Source organism: Astyanax mexicanus, chromosome 9 (genome assembly GCF_023375975.1).
Source record: "Astyanax mexicanus isolate ESR-SI-001 chromosome 9, AstMex3_surface, whole genome shotgun sequence".
Classification (NCBI taxonomy): Eukaryota; Metazoa; Chordata; class Actinopteri; order Characiformes; family Acestrorhamphidae; genus Astyanax; species Astyanax mexicanus.
Genome location: NC_064416.1, coordinates 21,950,589 through 21,974,341, shown reverse-complemented (window position 1 = coordinate 21,974,341; position 23,753 = coordinate 21,950,589). Strand labels below are relative to the sequence as shown.

At 36.5% G+C, this 23,753-nt stretch overlaps 1 long non-coding RNA gene across 1 annotated transcript; it reads right to left on the bottom strand.

Annotated features, from left to right (window-relative positions):
- Nucleotides 1–11,896: 11,896 nt before the first annotated feature.
- LOC107197619 (uncharacterized) lies at nt 11,897–22,274 on the bottom strand. The gene is made up of 4 exons (XR_001518679.3): nt 22,018–22,274; nt 21,111–21,182; nt 19,871–19,987; nt 11,897–12,426 (listed from the first exon to the last, which is right to left on the bottom strand). It is a non-coding gene; the product is annotated as an uncharacterized LOC107197619 (long non-coding RNA).
- Nucleotides 22,275–23,753: the final 1,479 nt, after the last annotated feature.

Here is a 23,753-nt window from a genome sequence, read left to right as displayed (position 1 = left end):
TCAAAATCTAAAAAGCTAAAAGCAACTTTGGATGTCAGGGAAACAGGGGTGTTGATCACATTTTTCGCACCACAGCTGGGCTGAGCTGACCCAGGAGCCACAAGCCTAATGGCAAATGACAGCTGCGTACTCTTACCCTAGGCCCATGTCTTCAATTACAATGCGCGCACCCTTTCGCAACTCAACACATATGTTTCGCTTTAGGCCCGAAATATTTTTAGCAACTCAAAGAGTTGTGGTGGTGGTGTCTGAATGGTGCACGAACAGGGCAGGACATAAAAAGACTGCAGGACGTTACTACGAGAGTGATTGCATGACACAGAACAGGGCTTCAGTATGGGATTAATATTTGAAGAATTCGAACAATCAAAATGACCTAAAATGGTAACGACAGTTGGCGTTTTAATTAATTTGGCCTCAGTGTGTCCTATGCGAGTGTTCAATCTAATGCCAGGGTTTTATTTCTATTGTCCCTCGAGTGTTCTCTCCTCTGGCTCCTCTTTATGTGGAGAAAATGCCATTGTTACCAGTGCACACACTGGAAACATCAATTGGAAACACATGGACACGTCCCTTCTGTACGAGGTGGTTAAACACTTCAATCTGCAGTGCTAAAAAAAAAAAAAAGTATACACCAACTGACAGCACTGCATTCCAGGGCAACATTTACTTATGTACTTTCAGTTCTGGCAATTTGGCTGATTGTAAAAGAGAGATGGGTCTCTTTTTTGTGGTTGGGTTTGTTGGGAGCACATGCCAGTGTCAATGCAGGGGGGGCAATGATTCCTGACAGACTGTTGGTTGCATGCATAGGAGGAAAAGGGTGGGAATGGGACAGATGGAGAAGAGGATAAGTGTTACTGGTAGTGCTGGCTAATTGTATTCTGACAGTGTGTATTATCTAAAGGAGGAAGAGCAGGCCTGTTACCTAAATGCTTTGAGATGTTTCACTGAAAAAAAGAAAAAATCTGCAGACAGAACTGCTTACAGTAATGTACCCAGCTTAACCAGCTCTGTGTGAGAGTCTCTCATCACTGCATGACTGAACCAGTCAACGTAAGGCTTTCGATCTGATGCTGCATATTTTCAAACCACTAACCATGAAGCATTACAGAGTTCCTGGATGTGCTTAAGGGAAGCTTTTGCCCCTCAGGGTAATGTAGCACAATGCAGATGCTCAATAGAGAGATCTATCAGTTTGCCTCATCTCCTCTTCTGCTGCTATGGGGGATTATCAGTCCCTGAGATAACACATAGTCCATCTAGTGTGTGCTAAATGTCATTATACAGTGGTGGAGTACAGAATTACTAATATAAAACTTGGTAGTTTTAAATTGTTTACATCTTTGTTAATGGATATCAGCAAAGCAAAAAAAAACATGTTATGTTTACTAGATATTATGCCCTGATTATGCAATAAATATAAAAAATAATTATTAGAACGTAACTTATTAGTAATTGTTATAAATGATGTTATAAACCTTTGTATTTTTGCATTTATTTATTGATCAAGCATTTACACAAAGGAATTCTGTTATTAATAGACATGTTGGAAAAACATCTGTTATGTTGGAACTATAACATAGAACATTTTGTAATTGCAAAAGTACCACATTTTGTACTTACATGTTGTCATTTAGAATGACCACAACACTATGTTATAAAAACAACAAATTATTACATAAATCTGTTCATTTTCTAAGGTTATTTTGTTATTTTATGTTGTACAATATTATAGATGAAATATGTATCTCTTGTAATTATGAGACCTTCTTTTAAAATGTAATGTGGTATTATAATTGTCATACATATTATAATTATAAATATCTTATATGTTAAAAACATAATATGCTGTGATTGTGGCATAAAAAATATAGTCATTTGATTGCAACAAATTATTTAGATTTTTTATGACATATATAAGAGCTCATATTACATTATGTAATAATTATGACACAGAAATGAGAAGTATCTCATTAGTAAAAGTATGTCTTATGAGATTATATATATTATAAGAATTATGCTAAATAACCCAATGTGCTAAATTTCTTTGGTTGGCAGCAATATGTCTCTGTATGTATGTTGTTGGTGCTTTAGGCAGACTGTTGAATAAAAAAAAATAGCTAAATTTGATAAATAAATAAATTAATTACTTTAAAGAGTAAAGTAACAAGAGAACTGGTCCTTAAGTGGACATGCGCATTTCAGAAGAACTGAACCTCCACACTCTTTGACCTTTAGTAAACTCCTCAGTGTAAGGATAGCTCAACAATGAGAGTGCTCTGAATCATTGAAGATACTTCCTAATAAAGGAAATCGGGAAAATCCTTCGGATGCAAACAATATTCTTATAAATCGGGTGAAGGGGAGAGGGTCTTTGTCTTTACTCCCCCTTTGGTGTTGACTGTGTATGTGTGTGTTTTATCTCTATCCTTCCCCACCATCCTTAGACAGTGGTTGTGACAGCCACCCACAGGCAGGTGCTTCCTCTCCTCATGTGTGAGCAGACACACACTATACACAATCTGCACACTCTGATTAGGACCCATCTGCCCTCCCCCCTTACCCCTCCTTATGTGTTATTTTTTTCACTTCACCTCTGAAGCCTGTTGTGGTGCTTTCCATGAAACATGAGCAGGCAGCACGCTCGCGGTCACTCCCTATAAACAGTGATGAGAAGCAGCACTAGAGCAACAAACACAAGAGGGGAGTTCACACCTTAGTGTTGGCCAAGAGGAGTGCATGAGGAACTGCTCGTTCTGTAATGCTCGATGAAGAGATAGAATGAAGAACTCAAGTCATTTTACCCAATGACTGTAGAAAGTACAGTGCACAGCATGGTTTCATTTCCTTCCATTATATAGAAATGAAGCCCAAATTGTCTGCCATGATGTCAAAATTGCAATCAGAGTGCCAGGCAAGGTAGAGACCCGACGTAGACCAGGCCAGAATCGGCAACTCATTTGGTAGACCCACCCTCTTCTCCAAGACCAAGCATCCCAGATCGCCTTCACTGAGCTTACAGTGCATAAGCAAAACAGTTTGTTTTTTCACTGGATAAAACTCAGGTCAACTACAATCTAATAACTTGTACAAACCAAATACTTCATGTATCAAAAAAAGGTCCATCAGATTAGGGCTGCACGATATTGGAAAAATTGTACATTGCAATTTTTTTTTAATAATATATATATCGCGATATTAAACAATGCAGGGCCCATGATGTCATGAGTCAGTGCCGAGCACTCAAAATCAGTAATCTGCCCTTTAATCAGGCATTTTTATCAGGCATCAGGCTTTTTAAAAAGTAAATAAGAGTGTTTTTTTCTGGGATTAAAAGTGTGAAAATTTAGCTGTAACTGGAAATATCTGTGAAAAACTGTGCTGAACTGAGGTGCACAGCTTTCGACATGTGCACATTGCGATGGTGATGCTTAAACAATATATCGGCAGCACTACATCAGATGGCCTGTTCCACCCAAGAATATCATATTACTTAAGTGTAACCCGTAACCCATTATACAGAATTATCTGACCATTGTGCAAAATAACATTAAAAAAATATCAGCAGTATTAGAACAGGGAAAACAAGCTTTGGAAATAGACAGTTTTAAAAGATAGACAAGATAGACAAGATTAAAAGTCAGTTTATAGGAGAGAAACGAGACAGAAAATAGACTGTTAACCCATTGAAGTATATGTGGATGGGCAGAGCTACACATCATACTGCAACCAGCCAGCAAAGGTGTTCTTTATATGTTTTACACACCTAAAGGTGGCATAATTCAGTAGAACAGCACAACTGCCAGAAGCTGCTAAACCACAATAATCTGTGGTAAAAAATGTTTTCATAGAATCATAGCATGTCATTTCCTAACTCTATTTGAATAACTGGAAAAAAACTCATTTTAATCTTAAGTTGCTTGGCTTTTCTCTGTATTTTTGTCTCCTTCCCCCCAGATGTTTTGGAAAATTTGACTTTTCATGCACAGTGGAGATGAAAACACACATCTGTGCATTCACATTTATGGCAGTTTGTTGGTATAGCAAAAAGTCAATTTACTGTATCTTCCTTTATCAGAAGAGGATACATAATTTGAATGGAAATTCCATCTGCTTGTAGAATCTGTTCACCCTCCTCCAAACATTTTTCTTCTAATTCATTAAATAATCGAAATTATAATGAACTACCTGAAACAGAACAGTTTTTCTTAAAGGTTGATTCACCAGTATACTGTGAAAACCACCTCAGGCTAATGGAGCTACTGGGTAAAGCTGATGCATCCCGTGTTTACTAATGAAACAATGCTCAGACAATCCATTCACTGAAACACATTAAATATACCCAAAATATACACATTGTGCAACACATTCATCTAAAAGCATAAAGCTGTTCTGTTCAACTATAGTAAAAAGGGTCTCAATAGCACTGTAAATCTGTAAATTTGAGTCTGAATTAAGCACGTTTGCTCTTGCAGGCAGTTTATGAATACCTTTCCAATATATATCATATTGTGTAAGCTGTGTACTCATCGCTCACAGAGCTGATGTACATTATTCTGCCATGTGTGCGTGCGCTGCGGTAGCAACATGGGATGAGGCCTGAAGCAGGCATGCTGATGCCACATTAGCAATGTAGCAATAGTATTGTTTGATGAGCCTGGTTGCTGGCATGGTAGCATCACATTAGCCGTGTGGAATAAGCCTGGTTGCTAGCATGCTAACACAGTGCTTGATAGCATGCTAACACAGTGCTTGCATTACTGGATAAGCCTGTTCAACAGAATGGTAACATTACTATAGTAATGCTGAATGAGCCTAGTACCTAACATGCTGACGCCACAGTAGCAATGCTGCACGAGGCCATTTGTAATGTGGGATGAGGGAATGAGACTGGACGCATCTGTTCAGAGTCAAAAACAAGACACTGTGAGCTTCTTAGTCCTGATTAAGCAACACAGGCAACAGGAAAATTAGCTATAACTGGCCAACAGGTCCCCATTTGGCCCTACAGGGGAAAAGTGGCTTATGTTTCTCATCATTTCACAACATTCAAAATGACTTAAAGAATCTTGGCTGGTCAAGTAGAAACAGGTGCTTTAGAATTCCTGTTAACCCAGTCAGAAATTTCACAGATTTTAAGAAATATTTACAGTCATTCTAAAGTGAAATGTTTAATTTTGGGAAAAGAATAAAAAAGCTTAATAACAGATTACAGGTACTATTAGCTGTAACTGTAAGTAATTGTATTGTGAAGTGGAAATATCCAGGAGTTACGCATGAAGCAGTGGGGTGCACAAGCTTACGGAATTGGACTGAATGCTCCTATATCATCTGCCCTTCATTGTGAAATGCTCTGTTCTAGTGAAACGTACAAGTCATAAAAACTGTTCACAGTGGTGATGATCAAAACCAGGCATCTGAAGACTTAAATTAATGTTAAAGCTAATAAAAATAAATTTTATCGTGTTGCAGGATGATTATTAACATTTTTTTGTTTGTATTTTTTATGCAATCCCAGCGTTTCTGCAGTGGGAGCAGTATTTAGCCTGAACTGTGTATTTTAAGATATTTTCTTAAAGTAGAGGAAAGTGCAGGGCAAAAAGTTATTCCTTTTCTTCCTATTCCTCTGATTTCCACTGTTTAAGAAATATCAAAATTATTTTGAGACCTTGTTAACACCTGGCCACTATATGCATCTTGAGTATTGAGATTCTATCTGAATAAGACCAAACTACATTAAATGCATGTGTAAACATTTCCCCAAATGCAGTTACAACAAATTCAAACTAAATGTATTAAACCACTTCAGGTTTGAAACTCATTTGTGCCACATATTATAGCAGTGTAAAACATGCATCTTACCAAGATGCATTGAACAGCCAACATTTTAGTATAAAATGTATGAGTGTAAAATAGCAAATTTTAAGACAACCGTCTTTAGCACAGCTCAGTGAGAGGCTGAACAGAAAAACAACTGATGTATCGGCAAGAACGTGATGATATAGGGGTTACAATTCAAAATATCAAAATTTATTGTTATACTGTGAGCAAAATGATATATTGTCATTGCTTAAATTAAATTGTGAGATCAAATTAAACCACTGTCTGGCACCAATCTTTACATGTACTTTCTTAGCCCCTAAATCAGATTTCAGTCTGACTAACTGGAGACTCATTTAAGTACCAAGTGCAAACGCATCTGGTAAAATCTTCAATCCAGGTACAAAACACATGAAATGACCAGGTGTAAACAGCTCAGAATTTGACACACATGATAAATGGGTTTATTAGTGTGTTTGACATGTGACTCCTGGTTTCTTTCACCACCATTGTAGGTGACAGGTTTCTCTGCTATAAACTCTTTCCCACAAATATTTCCAAATGGTTTTATATCTATATTATGCAGATTTATAAATGAAACATGAGTTCTCCCTAAAATAGAGCTTTTGAAGCAAAATTTGGTACAAACCAGTGTTACACAAGTGTTAAACCTCCACGGTGCAAATTCAACAGATTCATTTCACCAGATTTTAAACACACGTGTTGAGCTTGCATGTTAGAGCTCATCACTTGTTCTATATCCAGATGTGTTTATCCTTGGAGAACAGCAAAGGATGCCCTCTGCCCTCAATGTCTATTGCCAAAGTAAACATGTCAGTCCTTCCAACAAAACTATGGACAGTTAGATTCTCATTTTAGAAGAAATCTTGCCATCATATTAGGTACACAAACACCGTATTTTGATTATGCTGTGGAACAGTATGCTGTGGATTATGACAGAATATGAATACAGGGGTTAGACAATAAAACTGAAACACCTTTCATTTTAGTGTGGGAGGTTTCATGGCTGAATTGGAGCAGCCTGGTGGCCAATCTTCATTAATTGCACATTGCACCAGTAAGAGCAGGATGTGAAGGTTCAATCAGCAGGGTAAGAGAAGCACAGTTTTGCTCAAAATATTCTTATTATGTGTGACATACCAGAGTTCAAAAGAGAACAAATTGTTGGTGCACGTCTTGCTGGCGCATCTGTAACCAAGACAGCAAGTCTTTGTGATGTATCAAGAGCCACGGTATCCAGGGTAATGTCAGCATAACACCAAGAAGGACCAACCACATCCAACAGGATTAACTGTGGATGCAAGAGGAAGCTGTCTGAAAAGGATGTTCGGGTGCTAACCCGGATTGTATCCAAAAAACATAAAACTACGGCTGCCCAAATCACAGCAGAATTTAATGTGCACCTCAACTCTCCTGTTTCCACCAGAACTGTCCGCCAGGACAATAAATGATTGTGGTCTAAAACCAGGTTTTTCAGCTTCATTGTCCAACCTCTGTAGTTGTGGGCATTCCCAAGCCTCCCTCCTTAAGACTTAAAAGCAATGTTCATATTGCTCTTCCATGACTTTTGGAATGTCAGTGTATATGAGGATAGTCACCTAATAATTTGTATACCTAAGTTTAGATACTGATGGACTGAAGATGACCTTATTTTACCTTCATTAATGTAAGTCAAGGGAATGTTAAGGAGTAGATCTGTGCAATTTGAGGCCAGTCAGATTTAGATCATAAACATACTCCAGTAATTCTATTTTAATAATACATTTAATTAATTAATGCAATTTAGTATTAAAGTACCTCACTAATCCTTCTAAAGTGATCGAAGTTTACAGAAACAAGGATTGAGCCGACATGGTAAACTTACTGTGTACTAACCGTGATAAATAATGCTGAATTTTTTATTTAATTTAATCGTAAGTTGAGTATGAAATGTTTGTCAGACAGGGAAGGAGGGGGAGGGGTGCAGGTGTCCTGCTACTGCTGAAAAATACTAACGCTATAGTAAACATTGATAAATGACTTCAGATGAATTACTGATGAGTCATTGTCCTGTATAAATAAACAGGCCTTTTTGCTTATGCGGTTGAACACTGAATGTTCTGGCTGAATATTTTAATTTGCCCAGTATTTGCTGCATCCATACAGACATGTCTATACATGTGTCACTGACCTTTCTGCATGAGTTAAGATCTTTTCTGGCAGATGCGCAAAACAAAGAAACATGGATTTGCGCAAATGTGGAAAGCTAATTTGATTCTGTATAATATATACCTTATTAGGTCAGAGTCATGCTCTTCTCTCGGTTTCCCTGTCTACATCAACACAAGTAAAACAAAGCTGTTTCTATAAACCAAACCGATGTCCTTTGTGTTGCTATATAGTGCATTCCATAGTGAACATCAACTTTTCCATTGCTCACTCTTTTTCGCTGTGTTTACAGCACTTACTTGTGCCCTATAAACATTCGGCGCAGGCACGCTGCACTAGTTTAAGCTGCTTTGCATTTTTCGCCTGGTTCTCCGGCCTGTGGGGGGTCATTAACTCGGCATTAATCAAACGGTGGAAAAAGGGCCTGTGGTCTGACAGTAAAGGAAATAGCCGAAGTAATGCAACCGCGAACCTTCCTGGAGTTAGCACGTAACACACGCTTGTGCTGGATGTTCTGTTAAGAATGCAGAAAAAAATAAAAGCCAACCAATTAAAGGAAAAATGTGGCTTGCAGGTTCAGAAAGTTAGGAAACATCCATTCAGCTGTTTGGCCATGCATTTTACTGCGAAATATCTATAAATGAGAAAAACAGAGCAAGTGTCCGGGCCGTGCTTTCATAGTTAAACTTCCACTTCCAACCTCACGGTCACAGTGATGCTTCACATTTTGGCCATTGAGGCTCATCCCACTTCGATCCCCTTACCACAGCCTCCTTGTGCACACACACACAGACACACACACACACTGCTGGCTGCTCCGGCATTCCATCCTCAAGGTCTGGAGAGCCATTCCTCTGGATTCCCCCCATGCTACATTCCTGATTACACTAGGGTTCAGGCTTTACTATCTGCTGGGCTCGAACTACGCTGCTTTTCCTGCTGAAGGCGGGATTGCTCAAATACTGCAAAGCTGAAAATACAGCATCATAAAAAATATGAACGCACTTCGCCAATTTGAGATATACATTTCATTGTGCCTGTCACGCTTTATTTGAATGTTTACAGTGTTTGAACAATGAGTTAAATCAACAGCGTTTTCTAAATGCTGTGTTAATATTCCCCTGCCAGAGATGCATCAGTTTTCTTTAAACCATGGTTTGCTATTATTTTGGAAGCACATTTGGGTAACAGCCTGAAATCAGTCAACTCAGTGTAGCTCTCTACCTGTTATCATCCTAAATAATGTAATTTTACTGCAGTGCTTGCAAATACATGCCAGATTACTGTTGGTCTTCATTCCAGGCAGCTTAATGTTTTGTTAACGAGGTCTTGCAAACAGTGGCCTTCCCTTTTCTTTATGCACACTCTGCTGTTTCTGCAAGACAATGTTCGTCTGCATACTGTTGCCATCTCAAGAGTTACAGTCACTACTTCAAGGTGAAATGCTTGCCCAGACTATTGGATGCACTACCAGCACCGCATCCCTACTGCAAAATCTGCAGGAACTGTGAGAGTATTCACTGAATGGAATAAATTATCACAGGACACAATTAGGGACCATTACCACAGCTGAGACATTTGGCACATTATGTTACATGTGTTATATATGCGTTAAATACTAGTAGTAAACAATATTGCTGTCTACATTTTTAATCCTGTTTCTTTGTTTCCCAGTAACTTGTATTTTCCTTCTGAATAGCATTGCAATTCAACATCTGGTAGTATATCATTATGAACCTGTGTTGATTTCCGAAACTTTATTAATTAAACCTATGCATGAGGATGAAAGTTTGGTTGTTGTTCTAATAAAAAAATATTTTTGCCCTTGGAAAATAACACTGAAATCACTGAAAACTCAATATTGCCTTTACTTTCGTGTCTATGACAAGTACGTGGCAAAGGCGTGTGAGATTATAACTAGATGTGTGAGATTATAAACTAGTGTCAAAACTAAATGGTAAAACTGTACTGAAACTATGATCTATGCATTGAAGGATACTTGGTGAAATGCACAGGGGTGAAGAGGTTTTGAAGAGTTTTAAAAAAATTAAGAGATTAGCGTATGTCCACTGTAAGACCTAAACTGAACCACAAACATCGCTGTCAATAAGATGCTCCTTGGCAAAAAAACAACTTCCAATGCTAGATGAGCCCCCTATTCAACCAAACATTTACATTCCAGCTGAAACACATAAAAGCATGCAGTCGCAGCCTTGTGTTCAGATTCCAACTGTGTTTTTAATATCGAGCTTGAAATGGATGTAAATCAGCCACAATTATCTTTTTGATTGCAGGGGGTGAAGAAGTGATTTCCTATGATTGCAGGGGGGCTGTTGTGAATTAGATCAGCATGTGCAGAGAATGTTTAATAAACATCAAAAGAATTTCAGTCACTCCATTGGAATATACAGTGCATCAGACATGTTTACTCTGTCAGCGCTGCAATTCAGAAATGGCAACATTTTGTCTTGCTCTGCAAAAAGGTGATGGTATTTAGGGAAAAAGGCAAAAATAAGATATAAACAGGACAGCTAGATAAACAAATCCTAAAAAGAAATGACATGATTGCTGAAACAGCATTCACTGGTTTGTGTGGCTTTTTAGCAAAAAGATGGTCTTTTCATCATAACTAGAGTTTTTTTTTTATCTAATACAAAAAATGTGTTAATTTATATATTTTTTTGTTGCAAATTGGATTTAAAAGTAGACTTTTTTTTAGGTATTTTGTACTAGGTCCCTTTTTTCCTTATTAATCTCTGAAAGCTTTTATAAAAGAAATAATCAAAATAATTCCCCCCAAAAATACATATTTGGAAACATGTAAGTTCTCATCTAGAAATATATTATTTTAAGTTCCTTTAAGAGTGGTTTAGTAATGACAACAGGCAATCATGGAACTCAAATAAGCCTTTGAATGACTGGAATGCCCCCTTAAAAGCCCAGATTTATATTCAGTTTCCAGTCCTGGATTTTGAACTTATATTTGAACTGCATATTAGGATGAATATAATTAATATAGCTGGCTGTCCAAGTAGTGTTAAACATACCAAGGATTACCAAGTCAAAACTGAAAATTTGGTTTAATTGTTTTAAAAAATCTAATTATCCATAAGAATTAAACTGGCTTTTTACGTAATTGTCAATATAAGACATATAAAATAAATCATCTCTGTTCTGGTTGGCTTGTGTTAAATCAAAAATAACTCAGAGCTGAAACACTCCTTACTCAATCTCAAATCAAATTAAATCAAATGAAGGCAGCCAAATGTCTGTGGTAAACTAGGGTAGGCTAAATAGCTAGTTATGTAAATGAGGTAGTTCTTGTGACATAAGAGGAATGGCCAAATATTTCCTTTTCCTGCTATGTATATGCATTGGTACTATGTAAAAATCCCCCCATACATTTTTTCATGTATTATACCTACACATTTTAATCTGAATTTAAAGTAAACTTTGGGTTGTAAAAAAATTCATTCAAATTCATTCTTCCATGCTAACAACCCTTTCGTTTTTTCTTTACCTGGTAATGGGCTGTTCCTTATTATTCCTGTAGATGTTTTTAATGAAGCACTTAAACATGAATAAATAGCATTATAATTATAAGTCAAAGTACCCATTTATCAGCAATATATAGAACCTGTTTTCTGGGAGTGCATTGTGGAATCTTGAGCATATCTACTGGACCATCATATTTTCTCTGTGGACTTTTGGACACCTCTGTATGTGAAGGTACTGTACGTCCTCGAGAACTATGCTGTGTAGGGTCTGTCCATTTACCTCAGCTTTCAATCAACATTTATGACCTGCAGCGTGTCTAGTAAAGCTTGGGATAAGCTGCGTTTATCCGTCTTCTCTCCTCTAGTATACAGTCCCGCAACCATAAAGAAGAATTCAAGAAGACAGTGCGTTTAATCACTCCTGCCATCAGACACCTCCAGCAAGAGCCCTACAGACAGATAACATTCTCTGGACTATTTCTGGCATAATGTAAGCTGTGTTTATTGTACCCCGTGGGCCCTGAGGAATGAAAGTCTAATTCAAACCAGAGGAGATGTTGTGGAGTGTCAGATGTGCTGCCCGACTTGTCTGTCTGTTTTTGTTTATAGATTTATTTTCTCTCTCGAATAGTCATGATATTCATAAACTGTTTATTGCTTACTTTGCTAATCAATTTAGTTTCACTTCGGCGATGGTACGCAGAAACTTGTCTTGTGTGAGGCGAGAGGTGGTGTTGTGGAAGCTTTTGAAAGCCCCGTCCACTTGAGATTGTGCAAGGACTGCGTTTATTGCTCATGTTCTCCTCTTTGTTTGACTGTGCACATGTGAGATGTGAGGATTTCACCATGGGAACAGCAGAAGCTCCAATCAATCAGTGCTGGATGAGCTCGTCCAGGCTGGCAAAAGAGCTCATCTCAAAGTTCTCAAGTGAAGAAACTGCAAATAAAACGAAAAGCCTGGTGTCAAACACAACCAACATGCTGTGTGATGCTTTGCTGCTTAAAAACTTGAGTACAGAGAGATACGATACTTAGCAACTCAGAGACATAAACAGAACATGGCTGTTAGACTAGTGCCAGAGTAGCTGATTACACACTGGATTGGTTTACAGTTGCTGCTGATATCACAGATGCCTCATGTTAGGAATTCATCCTAAACCTGCCTACCGAACGCTCTGAGGGGTCAATCGATATATCATGCCATTTTTAAATGTTTAAAATTTTAAATTATTATATTTCATCAACATACCGTCACTGTGTTACAATACATTTTCAGGATTGACTCTGATTTAACACATTATTACAAATACAGAGGAATGTTACCCTTCACTTTAAAGTAGTTTTTGTATATTTTACACAGTTTTCTTTGCTATGTCTGGAGTGCTGCAGGTTAACTTAAGTATTGTGGTTAAATAACAAAATTAAAAAAGATTTGGAAGATTACTTTTTTTAAGTATTTAGTCATTTAATTTTTTATTTTAGTATTTTCATTATTTATAATGTTTATACTATTTATACATGTCCAATAATTCTCTGTCCACTCTTTCATCTTGGGATAAACACCCCTTTGACATCACAACCTTCAGACTGTATTATTTTGAAGACACTTACCGGACGTTCTGTATTAAATTAGCTATCAACTAAATATGGAGAAAATATCAGATATATTAATTTCATCCAATATTTGAGATTATCTCTACATTTAGTTATGATAAAACTTACCTGTCCACCCTGTCATGCTAAAATATCAAAGTAATAAAAAATATCAAACATATCTTAATAAAAACTTGTTTTTTATTAAATTATATTTTTTGCAGCTTGTCATAACAGGGTGGATGAATGCACGATTTATAAATATAAATGTAAACTTATGAGACGCCAAAACGCACAGTATTCTGATGACGATCCAAAGGTGTCCCACCCAAGCTAGATCCAACAAATCCAGTGATACTCCAGTGATTATCCTTTTCATCTAACTAATCTCCATCAACTGACAGGTTTTGATATAAGGAGATCCCACATAAGTATCATTCCACTGAAAGACATAAACTTGGCAAGCTGCACAAATCCTAATGATTCATTTTCTATTTTTACAGCCCCCCACTGCTCTCTCCCATGTGTACAGATGCTTCAGAGATGACGCAGCAGCATTGTAGTCACAGCTTGCTTGGCTGCCGAAGAGGAGAATATCTTGAGGCGATGTGCAGTGAAGTTGTCCCTGGTCCCCAAACCCCTACTCCAATAAGCAGACACATCTTGGGCAGAAGGTCAGCGGATGGCATGAGCAGCCGAGATGCTCCAGGCTACAGACTCCCATCATTATTCTCCTGAAATACAAAAGCTGTGGGGTGCTGCAGACACAAAGCAGCGAAACACTGAGCCTTCTAGTGGTTTAGCTAAAAGAATGTTTTCAGATTTTTAAGTAAAACCACAGTGGTCTAGAAACCTGTCATGATCAACAGATTCACAAATAAAGTAAATAGAGAACTTCACATGTCTGACACCTCAAATCAGTAAAAAACATGATCAAGCTGAAGCCACAAAAAGAGCCTGAGGTAAAGATGCTGATGTTACCTAAGCTAGAGAGTGAATAGAGTGATCATCACTAGCAGAAGAGCGCAAGCCATCAAGAAATAATAAAAAAACACTCGTTTTTCAAGCGAAGTTACATTCTCCTCTCGTTCACTCCTGCCCGAGTAAAAATCCAGCCCAGCGATCACTGCCCCCCAGCGCTTGCCATTCTTTTGACTTTTGACACCAGAGTCACCATAAAGCTAATACCATACATTCCATGTACGCTAAGTCATTTTGATTAGATGCACATGTTCAGACTGTATCTGCTGTCACATTTCAGACAAAATGATATGTTGGGGGTAAACAACAAAAAAATTATAATAAATACGCATCTACAGAACACCTACGTCTTGCATTCCAAGACAATCATTGTAAATTAGTGTAATGACAAAAATAGGCACTGAGCACATGTTTCGTGTTTAAAACTCACATGTGGAAAGCAGATTTTTAATTACGAAATGACCCCACCTGGCTCCATAAACTCTGAGGAGCATCAACACTTCAAAGCTGGTTTCATTCAAGGACGGATGAGGGCAAAACATCAACCCTCTAATATTCATATTCAGCTAATTGTAATTAAACACAGACAGAGAGACATGGTGCTGGATACATTTTGTACTATCAAGAGTAGAAATGACAATACTCCTTTTTCTTTCTTTTGACTGTAAAATGCCAGAAACAAACTAAGGCTTTTTTAATTCTGTAAAAATCCAAGAAACACTAAGCAAGTAATACTTATGTATTTGTTAAAAGAACAGCTCATTTTAAAAAAACGTGATTTACACAAGTTTGGCTCTCAAATCTAAGAAAAAGAAAAAAAAATCGTTTTTTTCCTTAGTTTCATGTACTGGCAACATTCACACTTCTGTTTTTTTTTTTTGGTGATCTATATCCAAACTTTTTTTCTGAACTACAAATGCACAAAAAAAGTAATGCTTCACGTGACGTTTCAGTTTTATCTTCACCTGCATCACAGTGGGGTCAGCTGGGCTTAGCAATGAGAATGCTTTTAAGCCATTAATTTACTTTTAAGCTATTTCTTTGACACTACAGTCTTATACTCCTGTGATTATGTTCAGCCAAGCGGCAACAATATGTCGCTTCTAATTTAGTCTTAACAGCAATATTAACCCAAATATTTATGAGGTCTATTGTCTTACTGTTTCACCATTAAAAGTCTTCAGTGAATTAAGTTGAATTTGCCACAGTCTAGCATATCAGATATGTATCTATTTTTTTCCACATATGAAAGTTGCCCAAATCGTGAATGAAAATGTCAGATTCAATGTGTTTTTGTTGTGGTACATACTGTACAGATCTTTTACATTTTAGTAATAAATTATGAAAAAGATCAGATCGTATCACTTTTACCTACTGTGAATGTAGCTTTAGGTTGGAGTAAGGGATAAATGGTATGAATATGACCTTATAATGCTTTAATGTTAATATGAGGATACTGTTATTTTCAAGTGATCATGCTTTAGTTTGCTATCATTTTAAAGTCTCTGAGGTTTCAAATTAGATTTATTAATATATCTTAATGCATTTTAATTGCCAAGGCCTCTAACGTCCGACTTGTTTCTTTGTGCCCACAATAAAAGTTTTTGCACTTATTAAATTGTACAGTGGGAAAGTACAACATTTCTAAACAACTTCAACAACGATCATAAATAGAATTCATTGGCAGGAAGACAACCAAAACTGTCAGCCTCAGCTGAGAGGAAATTGGATTGCACGTTCAAGCATCACCCAAGAACTACTAAGGCACAGGTTTGCCATGAGCTGGAAGCTGCTAAAACACCAGTGTCACTGCCTACAGCCAGGCAAGTTTTGCATCGCCATTAACTGAGAAATTGCCATCCACAAATTAAGCCTCTGCACTACAATGGGCACATTTTGTTCAGAGGAAGGCTAAAGCATTGAACAGCAAGAAAACAGTACCAACTGTGAACCATGGTGGTGGTAACATCATGCTCTTGCACTGTTTTACCAGAATAACTGGTACTTTGCATTAAGTGTACCAACTCTAAATTACCCCAAAGTTAGATGTGCTGTATGTGTATGCTTGACCTTGTATGTAGAATATTGAGCATATGTTAATTCTTAGAATCCTCCAACATAAACACTGTTTTATAAAAGAAGTATGCTGACACTCATTCTGCCCCAAAAAACAACAGTTTAAAGACAACATGAACTAATGATGATAATACTCATGTAAACTTCCGACCACAACCGTAAATAGATTTAGAACAAATCTGGATTATAGCATGGTGTCAGTGACACCTGTAACCTCAAGCTCACCTTCAAATGTTCGGAATGTAATGCATGAGGGTTTTACAATCATTTGACTAATGTTTTGGCCTGCAGACTGCAGAACTCTGGATTGCACACAGTTCAAAAACGTGTTTTGAATAACAGCAAAACAACGTTTATTTATCTGGTCACTTGGCAGCTCTATAAATGATCCCTATTTTTCGTCACGAAACGGAAACTTCATCTGAATGCCACTTTACTTCAGATGTGCTGCATAAACGACAACAGAAAACTCTAGGTGCTGAGTCAAAACTCATCTGGAAGAGTGAATTCAGTCACAGGCAATAAATAATGGACTGATTTGGATTAGGTCAAGATGTGCATGAGGAATGTGGTCAAAAATGAAGTGTGAAAAATAGTGTAAGGACAGTTAACTCAAAGCAGACTCTGAAGAGGCCTGTTCCGCTATAAGTGATTAATTCACAGTAAAGTGTGCCATCTTTGCTAAGCAAAGGAGGGAAACACCTTTTGCTCTCCTACACAAGCCAACATGCTCATCAGTTATGCTTTCTGCAAAAACAAAAAGCGTCTGATGGCAACAACACACATATTTTAATCCAAGTGACCTGATTTAAAGATCCAAAAAATCAACAATGGCAGAGGTGACTCACCAGTTCATAGACACTGGAGATACACACATAAACAGTGTCCTTATGTTCCATCTGATTATTTACTATCTTGTCTGCAGGCTGGCTGTGGAGGAGAAGAACTGAAAAGAATTGAAGGAACATTTACAACCACGTACCTATTATCAGAATTTTAATGAATTTCCATAAGCTGTGACCTTATCAAGTCAAATCAACAGTTAAATACAAAGATACATGCATATTCTGTATATCTTAATGATGGTTTTATATGACAAGGCCTTATTTTGGGAAAGTTTAGTTGTTTTAACCGCTATTTTCCCTTTGGAAACATTTTTGTGCATTATTGAGTCAAAACCTACAATACTGTTACAATAATGGGGATTTTGACAAATATTATTAGTAATGTAAAATGTTGTTTCTAAAATAGTAATCTGACATATAGTTTTCTGAATTCTCTCCAGATTCAGTCAGATACGAGGCTGGTCTTGCATGACTGAAAATAACTGCCGGGCCACGATGCAAAGATGGCTATAAAGTGAACAAACTTGCTTATAAGAACTTTGTTGTGGAGATAGTTAGCCTCGATTTTGGTCAAATATCATCATATAAAATGTAACTTTAGCAAAATAAAAGTGAAGTTTAGTAAAATGTATGCAAAGTTTGTTAAACTCAGTAAAGTTCAGACAAACAAAAAAAGATAGGTTGAGGGTTTAGTTTGTTGTTTTCTATAATTTGAAAATTTGATTCCAGCATCACTGATTGGACAATGAGTGTAGAAATGTTTGTTCGAGAAATTAGCCTCATGAGATTGTGTTGAGGATGTGTTACAGTAGATCCTATGTACTGGAATGAGTATATGAAACTCCATTTTTTTTCAGGTGTTTTTGCTGGGGGTTAATTCAAGTCACATGTGGGAATTTTTGAAAGGAAAAATTCATTTCCGTTCACACTACAAATCGTCAGAATTCCTCACATTCTTATAGGACAGACCTTGGACAATTAAAACCATCCGTGCCATTACCTCCTAAGGTGATTACAACACAGCTCAGTGCCTGACCTCTGTGCTCAGAAAATGCAACTCTGAAGGCCCCCTTCACATGCCAATGTGAACCTAAAATAACCTAATGCTTTCCTGTTTTAAATCCCCACACATTCGAAATAGAGTGCTGAAATTCCTTCGGGATCTAGAAAAAGTCAAAACACAATGTTGTTATTTTGACTGAATACCTAAAAAACTGCTGAAGACAGAAGGCTTGAAGGATTTATTATGATCAGAGAAGTGCTTATCTTCAACTACAAGAAATGAAGGTTGCGAAAGCTGTATGATCGAACGCAGATATCAGGATGTTCATGTAAAAGGTCAATAAGAAATGTGTTTGGACATTTCAGCTGGTTTTGTAATGCTCTCAGCATGTGCTGGACATCCATATCAGATGCTGAGTTAAATATACAGCGTACAGTGCAGAATGATTAAAAACAAATCACTACTGTGCTGTTGTGTTTTACATCCAGTGACACATTTCCAGCTTTGAACCAAACAACACGTCTGAAACATGAGGCAGTGTTGTCATCAGATTCCAGGATTACATGGTTATGACCAAAAGGCCAATTGTGCACAACATTCAGCAACTTTATATAACACAGACGCATGATTCCCTGAACTCCAGTCACGCCTTTAAGTCTGACACTCATTACATTTTCATGCTTATTTAATGTAACGTCTTTTTCCTTGCACTCGTATAACATCAGTAAATCATTAAAGATGTAGAGCTACCTAATGATCCAACAGAATGTTTAGCACTGTGCAAAGGTTTCAATCACCAGAGAAAATGACAGTGGCATGTTTGTGGTGAGTTTGGGCAACATTGGTCAAAATACCAGTCTGTAGTGAACAGCTAAATGTGTAAAGGATGACCTGATTTCCAAAAGACATTCACACACAATTGTTTAACGTGCAGAATAAGTGAGATATTTTCTAACTTTAAAAGGGTTTTAAATCCTATAAGGTTTCTGAGATATGCACAGATTTTAAATGACTTCAAGGTTCAAGGCCTTGGCAAAAACTTCAGCTTATACCAACATGACCTGGCTTTCCTTAAGATGACCCTCTCCTTAAGATGACTTCCACAGCAATGGATGTCCACTGCTCCAGAACACTGTGCTCAAAATCATTGTGTCTGTCTTCAAAGTGCACTCACTGGTGTTCACGTGTGTGTTTGCTGCACGGATTGTTAATGGTAGAGTTTGCATTTCCTAACTGTAAAATAAATAAGCAATTAATCATTATTGCTATAAACAGGCAGTGGTTCTCTTCTGAAATGCTCTACAGTTTACTGGCAAAGGGTGACTATCGCACTACACGCTGATTGACCAGCATTACCAGCATCTGGGTAAGATCTTAGCTACCGCCTCCTTATTACGCCAGCGAGGGAAAAGGAACAGCATCTATAATTTCATATAGATGCATCTTTTTTCTAACTCTAATGTTGTACAAAAACAACAACTGTTGGTCAACCACAATGACTGGTGAGGTCAATCTGTTTAAGCATCTTGACTAGCATGACAAAGTATGACAAAAAAAAAAAAAAACACAACATTTTGATAATTAAGCAGCTTTTCAACTTAAGCATCAAAGACCAGCTTACACTATTTAAAGTCAGCTATGGTAATCTTTTAAGATGTATATTCTCAAGATGTATCTTAAGCGGTTTGTGTAAAATCATTAACTCCATAAAAAAACAGTTAACAACCATTTTTAAGTATTTGAGAAACCATTTGATGGAATCAATATGTTTGCATTGTATTGGTGTCATAGTCCAGGTTTTAGCAGAAGAGTTACTATGGTGGTTTGGATGCCACATCTAAACACAATACAAAACAAAGGCCTAAATTTTGCTCTTTACTCACTCATTGTCAATTGCTTAATGCATTTCGGGTCACGGCGAGCCAGAGCCAATCCCAGCAGCCATCAGCGGAAGGCAGGATACACCCTGGATGAGCCAACAGTCTGGCAGAATTTTGCTCCTATTTTTGCAAAATACAAAAGACATTATATACAAAAGTCTTTATAGAATAATTAATAAAAGATGCCCAAGCGTGTTTTCTCAGGAATTATGACTAACACTCTCTGGCAGCATATTCTATAATGATGTAAATAGTTGTGATGTGTCATGGCCAAGAAAACCATTTACTTCATGATTTTGCTTAATAGGAATGGTAAAAAAAATGTCAGACTTATTTTAATGCACGCTGTCTTAATACATCAGGCAGTGTAAAATATCAGCTGAAAAGAAGAGTCAATGCAAAATCACCCTTAAACCTTTTTCTCCTGGTTATCCACTTTAAACTGTATAACAAAACTGGAAGTAGATTAAAAAGATACTTTAATTATCTGTAAAAATCATTTAATTAACTGGTCTGAGCCCCATATCTTTACATATCCAGGCAAGTCCCCTAATGGAGCTTATTAAAGCCTTGGGGCTTGGTTTAGTTTAAAGCCTCACAGAACAGTAGAAGTTATTACCGCAGCAAATTGGGATAAACTAAGATTAGTAAGTAATAGATTAAAATAAAAAACTGACCCAAGTGTTTACAGTGAAAACCAAGTCACTGAAGTCACTTAACACTCTCACACTAAGCCACTAGGGTGGCTTAAACCCTATAATGAACTTAACACCCTTAAATAACCTTTAAAATGCAGGTTTTCCCCCTGTGTTTTGGAGCGATTGAAATGCTCAGAAACACATGACTGAATTAGACTGAAGTACATTATTAACCTCATGAAGCAATGAGGCCACTGGACCTCGGACACAATGTCAAATAAACAGCAAGCTTACGTACTCATCTCTTCCAATAGCTTAAGCATTGGAGGAATTTTATTCACTACTGCCTCCTCATTAAGCCAGTGAGTGAAAGGAACAGTATCTATGATCTCATAGACCCATCACTCCTCTAGTTCAAGTCTAATGGTGTATGGAAAATAGCCTCATTGATGTTGGACTAATTTAATTTATGTGTGCATTCTTTTGGTACTTATTACACAATATGCAACTAAATTAAGTGAGAACAATTCAGATGAGTCAAGACAATCATTTTCCATAAACACTGTGAGTAAACCAAATAAATTAGTGACAAATGGTTTACTTACAAGATGAGACTTTCAGCAAGTTCCAGTTCTGGATGCCAACTGAAATGTCCTCAGAAGTACACATGTTGCTGTCTGTAATTGTTTAGGTTCATAATTATGTCATTAATATACATAAAGGTGAGTATACAGAGAATGAAAAACTGTTTTCTTTGGCATAGTTGAATTTTGTGCTGGTAATCCAGAAACAAATGTTCTTGAACTAGATTTATTTTACAGGGGTGTAAATGAAAAAGAGCTTTAAAATAAACTAATTCAAAAACTGCAAGACTATGTAAACTTATATAATAGACTTATCTTGTTTTTCTTATATTACATTATGGGCCTATGATTTCTGTGATGCAGAAAACACAGACTTAATAAGATATAAATACTGAATATTATGTCTTTATTCACAAAATATTAATATTAGAGTTTATTCTCCAATATTACAACTTCATTCATTTTAATTATGACAAATGCTATCCATAATTTTTTTTTCTCGTAATTTTACGACTTCATTCTAGAAATGCTATTCTGTGAGTTTTTTTTATGTAATATAAAAATTTTATTCTAACTAGAAATGCTATTCTGTTTGTCTTTTTTTCCCTTGTAATATTAAAATTTTATTCTAACTAGAATAGCTATTCTGTACATCTTTTTTTCTCATAAAATTACAACTTTACTTTAGAAATGCTTTTCCGTAATTTTTTTTTCTTGTAATATTACAACTTTATTCACCAGTGGCCCTAAAAAACCCTTGTAGAATACACACAGTTATACACAGAAATAGAAAATCTAAATAAATAAATAACGTGAAAACAGAGACATGTATAGACATAATACACATACCAAATTAAACAGTAGAACGTACTGTATCTAACCAGCACAGTAACATAATTCTTATGTCAAAAATCAAACATTATTTTACCTCGGAAAACAGTTAGCGTCCAAGCTAACAGCCTCCAATCCTCAGTGCTCAGTTCAGCTGTTAGCTAGCATTGAGCCGCTAGCTGCATTCGGGTGTTCTGAGGTCAAGAACTAAAGACTGGAGTTAACTCCAGGCATAATCAACATATCATATCAAACCCCATAACCTACTAATCTAACTAGCACACTGTTAAGAAACACCAGCCATTAATTATTACAGTTAGCTTTAGCTCGGAATACAGTTAGCATCGCCAGTTAGCGGATAGGCTAATCCGTATTTTTTTTATTTCATAATAAGAGCCCCGGGTAGAAAATATAAATAAAAAAATGTTTGGTAAAATCCATTACTGTACTGACTAAAATAATGAAAAACATTTATTTTTATCTTATTTGGATTATTTTATCTCTGAAGCAGTCTTAGTATTATGCAGGGCTGGTATATTATATTATTACACAGCAACATATTTATGCTATTAATGTAAAAAAAAAAATGTGTCTTTAAGATATATTTGAGATTTGAGTAGAATCTCCTGAAAATAACCTTGACAGCATGTGCATTATATATATACTTGGTTTAGGGTTGTTAGCTCTACAGTATTTACAGCATCTTTTACTGAGTGATGTTCATTACAGGGAGCTTTTAAGTCTAAACCAGTTATTCATTCATTTATTTGCTCTTTAGCTAATATTTAGTTTAATTGTACAGTTTAAAATACTTCAATGATGACTGCGATTAAACGCGATACATTTAGGTAAACTGATTACAGAGCATGTAATAAATTGAATAGCCCCTGACTCTTAAAAACCTAAAATTTCAAAATGTGTGAAATAATGCAGAACCCTAGCCTAAATACAACAGTTATTGTTACAGAATATGGAAACAAAGGTAAGAAGCCTAAAAGCTTTTTTGTAGCAAACCAGGTGAAGCAAACGCCTAGGAAGATTTAGCTGGCCAGTCAACTGGTTTCACGAGCCTTGGGCAGCTGGTTGGAATGACTGAAAGGCCAGACTGACAAAAGAGAAGATCCAATGAAGAACACTCTCTTCAGCTGACCACCTACACACAGTACTGATAGAAACCAAAGAGGACATCAACATTGTGCAGTAAGACTTGAGAATTATTACTATATTGATGTGTTCAAAGGCCGCTGTTTATGAAAAAATACGTTAAATCTGTTTAGTTATTAATACTCCACAAGTTAAAACAGTTCCATTCAATTACCCACTGCTAAAACACAACAAAATAACAGTTAAGGAACATCATTACCAAATAATTAATACAGAGGTAAATATACACAAATGCAAGTGTTGATAAAATTGTATTTATGAAGAGTACAAAGAAACTATTTATGATATTGGATTTATTAACACTAAACAAAAATAAAACTATACTATGTGCATAAGTAAAACTGTATGTAAACAGTAGTTTAATAACTAAAAATGTCTAATGAAAGTAAAAGAAAAAAAATAGTTTTATTCACACAAATAAAATGTGTCCACGTTTTTTGAGAGAAAATTCAGTGTTATTGAAAATAGCATCTTGTAATGATTTCTGTAACTTGGCTAATGGTTATGTACATTTATCTGCATACTCCTTATTGTGCAGTTCTAAAAAAATAAATTGAGTGGGGAGGTTTGTTTTGAGTTGAACATAGTGAATAGAATTTTTTGAGGTGTTATGAACTCGCTGTTTGTAGCTGCAGTGTTGGGCTTGTTAGCGCTGGCATTGTTGCCAAT